At 31.8% G+C, this 6,246-nt stretch overlaps 1 long non-coding RNA gene across 1 annotated transcript; it reads right to left on the reverse strand.

Moving 5' to 3' along the window:
- Window positions 1-4,357: 4,357 nt before the first annotated feature.
- LOC140181988 (uncharacterized) lies at window positions 4,358-5,937 on the reverse strand. The gene is made up of 2 exons (XR_011877747.1): window positions 5,572-5,937; window positions 4,358-4,552 (listed from the first exon to the last, which is right to left on the reverse strand). It is a non-coding gene; the product is annotated as an uncharacterized lncRNA (long non-coding RNA).
- Window positions 5,938-6,246: the final 309 nt, after the last annotated feature.

Below are 6,246 nucleotides of genomic sequence, written 5' to 3' on the forward strand. Positions count from 1 at the left end.
TAATTATATAACAATATAAAATATTTTACACTGTCAATATGCATCAAAACTCAAAAGTAAACTCGTACAAATATTATTAAGAACATTTTTTAAATATTACATATATAATTACATAAAAAGATTAAATGTTTAGTTATCTATTTAATTTATAATTACAACAAATAATAAAATTAGAAAATAAACCGCATTGATATATTTTTAATAATTTTAAATATCTAAAGAAATTGATCTTGAGAGGTTTTAGGTCATGCTATCATATGTATACTTTTGGAGAAGCAAATTCCTATCTGATTTTCATATTAATTTTTTTTAATTCTTAAATTTATAAGAAAATGCGTCTAAAGTATATGTGTATACGGTGTATATACATTTCATAGTGAATTTATAATCATATTTATTTTTTATTTATTAGAGTGAGTAAAAAAATTTGAAGTAAAATCTAATTGTTTTATATTTTATATATTACAAAAAAAAATATAATTGATCTTAATGAATAAAGAAGATTTATATTTATATTTATATTTATTTGTTTAAAAATTGTATATAAAAAATTATTGGTTTAATTATTCTATTGGTCCTTATAATTTTACTAAATTTTCAATTAGGTCCTTATACTTTTTTTTAATTAAGTCCTTGTACTACTTTTAATTTTGTAACTAGATCCTTTTCATATCAAAAACGTTAAAATTAACAAAATATTTCTTCCAAAATACATGCGATCAAAGATCTAGTTAGATTTTTAATTATGAATACTTTCAATTTGTGAAGAAATATTCAGTTAACTCTAATATTTTTTATACTAGGAAGGACCTTGAAAGTTGTAGAAAGCTTAGAGAAGAGGGGTTGAATCTATGACCTTCTTTTATTTTAATGAAATACCCCTTTAATTGCAAGCTTTCAATTTGAATCTGTTTGAACTTATCAGCGAAAAATTTATGAGACAATTTCATTTTGTCTCATAAATATCAGAAAACAGAATAGAGAAGGGAAGAGAGAAGCTGACACCATCATGTATCCTGATTCAGTTGCCTTGTGCAATCCAACCAACATCCAGTCTCCACCATAACAGTGGTAGAATTTTCGCTATAGTTAAAGTATTACATACACCAATTCCACATGGATTGACACAATCCTTCCACTCTCAAGTTCTAACCTAACTTGACTTGGCTATGTTAATACCTAACTCTTTACCCTTAGTGCTTACCCAACTAAGAAAGGGGTACCTCACTGGTACAAGATACAAGATACAAAACTAACCTAAAGAAATCTGAAATTACTCTAGACTTTTCACTCAAGTGTATCATTCAGCCTTTTTATCACTCTTAGGCTTTTTTTTAAGCTCTCTCTTTCAGCCTTATACCACTCAAGAAATTACAGAAAGATATACATTAAAATGAAAATTACAATCTGTAAAACATGAAGGAGATTGATGTTTCAACAGCCTCTATTGCTATGTGATGAACTAGATTTGCTTAACTTTGATTTAGTTCCTCATTCTGGCGGAATGCTCCTTTTACTAGGAAACACTATCCAAGTTGATGAACTCTCCTCAGAGAAGTCGTCTCAGAACACAAACTCAACAACACTGGTTCTCTCTCCTTAGCTTCAGAATAATGAACAAATTATCTTTTGTATCTCCTTACATGTTGCTGAGTTGCACTCTACCAAGTCAACTCCTCGAGCTGTGTGCTACCAACTTAACTTTTCACTTTCTTTCCTTAATCCTTAATTTAGGAATTCTGAAATAGTTCCCTTTTTCTTGACCGAATGACTCAGAACAGCAAAGAAGAAAATTTTCAATAGTAATCCCACTTCTGAACCCTTGAGATACTACTTGGTCCTCAAGAAATAATTCTTGGCCTTTGATTCACAGCAGTGTATTTCAAAAATCACTTTCTCTATATATCTCAAACTAAAGTAGCAAAGAGTTGGAGAAGGAGGGAAGAAAGTAAGATGCATGTAAAAGGAAACGAATCACCTTTAGCTTATGACTTAGCTTGATATGGTTTGATTTGGATGATTAGACTTCAACCTTTTTGCTTAACCCTTCTCTTTCTTTCTTCTTTGGTGAATGACTTAGGAACGAAGCGTTCTCTCTTTTCTCTGAGTTTTGACCGAAAAGAAAAAGTGAACGTTGCTTTGGTGGAATCACTTTGGAGGGATTAGCTTGAGAGATTGATTCGGGCTTGAGTTGGCTATGTCCATTTGGCCCATCTGATTTCATTGTTATAATTTACTTTGGGCTTGTTTGTAAGTGTTGCACACTGTGATGCTTCTGATTTTTATTTCACTTATTTTGGGCTGCTGCAATGGTGAATTTTGGCCTGCAACACTTTAAACAAAATCATCAAATCGAATTGGGTAATTAGCCCAATAAAATTAATGTTTGTCATCATCAATTATGTTAGTTAATTTATTAACTCAACAATCTCGCCCTTGATGACAAACATAATTAAAAGAACATTAATCAAAAGGAATTGAATTTGAATAAAGTTAAGAAACTTCCTTTTGAGTGATGTCACTTGCTTTTGTGTTGCTCCCCCTCTCCTTTTCAAGAGATGCTCCCCCTAGATTTATACTCTTCTTTTCTTTCCTATATGCTTATACTTATTTTAAACACAATAAAATGCTATATACTATCCATGGATGCAGCAAGTAGTAATAGTTTTCAAACAGTTTTAACATCTCATGAAATATGACTAACGCGGTTTTGTTTAGCCCAAAACTGAATCATAACAAATCATCAATTGTGACAGATATCCAGCTTAAACCTTAACCAAAACAGATCATCAGGACTAACAAAGGCAAAACAGCAGCAAATCATTTAAAGTAGTTTCAAATTCACATGCTAAAAGAAATTACAGCAGCAGCAAAAAATAAAAAATTATGCTCAAATTCTATGCCTACTACTCTCCCTTTTGTCATCAAGGGTGGAATAAAAAGAGTTTAAACCTACAACAAAATGTTAGTGCAAAGCACAAAACTAGTAGGTAATTAAAACTAAGTACAACAGTTGTTAAAAGTATTACAGTCATCCAGAATAAAGCATAGAGTAGTTCAAAAGTAAATGACAACAGTTTTCATGAGACAGAAGTGAACAAAAAGCAGCAGCATCATGAGACAATTTCAAGCATCCAAACCATTCTCCTCAGAATCAGCTTCTTCTTCAGCATCAGTGGCAGCATCTTCATCTTGTTGGAGATTATCAATAAACTTCATGAAAACAACCACCCTCTCTATTGATTTTCTGAGAAAGTTCTCATGCTTGCTTGCTAGCTTCCTGTGTTCTTTGCTCATAGCAATCATATTGTTTGACTGGGAGACGAATTCTTGTATCACGTCCTTAACAACCCCAAATAAAGTAGATTTTTGTCCAATTGAGACTGAGGTACCCTCGGTGGAATGTGGGAGAGAATCCTCAGGAATGAATTCATCATCATCATCATCATCTAGAACCACCCTTTTAGATCGAATAGGTCCCTTTTTCTACTGTTTCACTGAACCACCTCCTTTTAGATATGAGTGTCTTTTTTCATATGACTCATTGGAAAAATCAACAACAAAATGCTAAAAAATACAAGTTAAGAACATGCCATAAGGAAGGGTTTTATCTTTCTCACTTCTAACAGAATCAAACATATATCTAACCATTAAATAAGCAAAAGAGATTTCTATTTTTGTGAAAATAGCATACAAAATAAGAGTGTCAGTGTAAGATACCCTTTGATATGAACCACTCTGAGGAAGAACGATATGATTTAGTATACGGTGCAACTGACCACCCTCATAACCCAGGGCTTTGTGAGTAGGGGTAATGCCATCAATCAAAGAGAGGTGTTCCCAGATATGAGCCAGAGCATCATTGAAAGAGATACCAACTCCTTCATCCCACTTACTCGAAGTATAGGCACAAGCCCCAACATCAGTGTATTTCAAGGAATCACTGATAGTTTCATTGTTTAACACAATGTCTCGACCCTCACTACAAGAAAAAGGCATATTTGTAACAAAAAAATTGTTACAAAACGTTGAAATTTTGAAACAAAAGTTTTTTGTAACAAAAAAAGGGGTCGTTGTAGTAAGTCCCGTTACAAAAAATTTTTGTAACGAAAAATGGAACTGTTACAATTCAATATGATGTTTTGTAACAATTTTTTCTGATACAAAAAACCAGAAGCCGTTACAAAAGTAGTAACAAATTTTGATCTTCAAGGTATTTTTCGTGACAATCTATTTTTTTCTATTAAAAAATTTTGTTACAAAATGTAACTTGATTTTGTAACATTTTTTTAATTAACTAATATATTAACTATTTTATTAAGCAAGTCTACATTTATATAATATGTAAAACCATACATAATTCAAACATGCCTTATTTAGCTAAAATTGTTTTAAAACAAAATAACATTAGTGAGTACATTGATTAGTTCTACAAGTTATATGTCTTGCACAAGTTCAACCAAAAGTTAAAAGTTCTAACATAGATTAGTGTCTCTATGAATCAAATATTCTTGAGCCCTCAAAGTAGCATGTGGTCACCATTTCAGCACTCCTATAAATAAAAAAATTCGAAACAAAAAGTTAGGTGCATAGTCAAAAGAAATATCTTGAGGCAATCAGAAATCATATAGCAAACAAGGGTCTATTTTGACACAGAAATTCGTCAAATAGAACTTGTTTGCTCAAACAACACAATGCAGTTTAATTGAGCAACCAAATAGGACAACAACCAAATAGTGAATAACAAAACCCAAGCTTCCAGCTTCCAACAACCAAAACAATGAAGTACTTAACCGGATAATCAATCAATTGAGCTTAGCAACAGTTGAAAACCAAAAGCAGTTAAATACCAACTCAATCAATTAATTAAATCAAAGATGAATATTGAAAATAGCTTAAGATAAATTTCGGCAGCATTTTAGTAGTAAATTTGCCTATTTCACGATTTTAATCAATCAATTCAAATTCCATATGAATTCTTTGACAGTTAAAAACACAAAAAATCATAATGAATTCATAGAAAGGAAGTAAATAAGCCAATTCCAGCAAGAAAACATGAGGAAACAATTAAAACCAATCCAACCAGCAAGAAGCAAAGTAGCACTCAGCAGAACAGCAATCAATGGCCCATCATACAGCACCCAAAACAATAAAATGAACAAAGGTAATGGATTAAGGCAGCATTCTATTCATTGAAGTCAATAACCATTACACTTGCAAGCAGCAGGGGCACAGCAGTTTATCCATTAATTCAACAGAAAATCAATCAAGCCAAACTAAATGATTTCAGCAACAAATTTATCAATAAAACTAATCTCAGTTCAGCAACCAATCATCTATTCCAACACAAACAACAATAACCCAGCAGCATTTCCTTTCTCATTGAATTTAACAATCATTCAACAAGCAAGCAATGAGGGAAAAAAATCAGCAGCAAGCAACAACAAGTATAGAGCAGCAATAACAACTTAATGTGAGAAATTATTCAACAACAAATGCACACACAAATACAAGGATTACTTAAATGACTCATCATGCTTATCCACATAAGTCTGCAGTGAAACCACTTACCGTTTCACTTAAGAGGCTTGTAACAACAGCTTTTTTATCAACTTCTTTCTCATTCTCCCTTTCAGGCTCACTGTCAGGCTCACTGGTTTATTTTCTGTAGAGAGATAAGGACCTCCTGAATTTGGCATCATGACAGAGTTTGCACTGGGAGTAAGAAGGACAAAATCTAATAATTGTATTAGAGAAGAAAATCTAGTGTCACACTATTTTAACATTGAAGTGCTTTATTTACTTCTGGCATGTCTATCAAATATAGAAGATGCTAGTTCTAGTGAGAAAAGAAATGTTTCCTTATTTTAGCTGCAAAGTTCTCATCTAACATAATATTGCTTGAGCTGATGGAGACATGATATGCTGGTGGATCACTAAAAAAAAACAAGTATTCCTGCAGCCACAATCAACACAGCAAAAGCCCAAAATCAAAATCATGTTTCACAACTTTTGTGAAACGTTAAATAATTTGTCACAGATATAAGTGACAAAACAGTCTCATATATTCATGTTTCTACAATCATATCGATCAAAAGAAAGAACTCAGAAATAAGCCAAGTCATACAGAACTATCTTATAGATACACATTTAAGCTTTTGTTTTTCATTGGCAAACTAAATGAAACATGTAACTATTGGAAACTCTGTAAAAATTTTAATCTTCCTATATACTAACATGTTTTAA

Source organism: Arachis hypogaea, chromosome 19 (assembly GCF_003086295.3).
Source record: "Arachis hypogaea cultivar Tifrunner chromosome 19, arahy.Tifrunner.gnm2.J5K5, whole genome shotgun sequence".
Taxonomy (NCBI): Eukaryota; Viridiplantae; Streptophyta; class Magnoliopsida; order Fabales; family Fabaceae; genus Arachis; species Arachis hypogaea.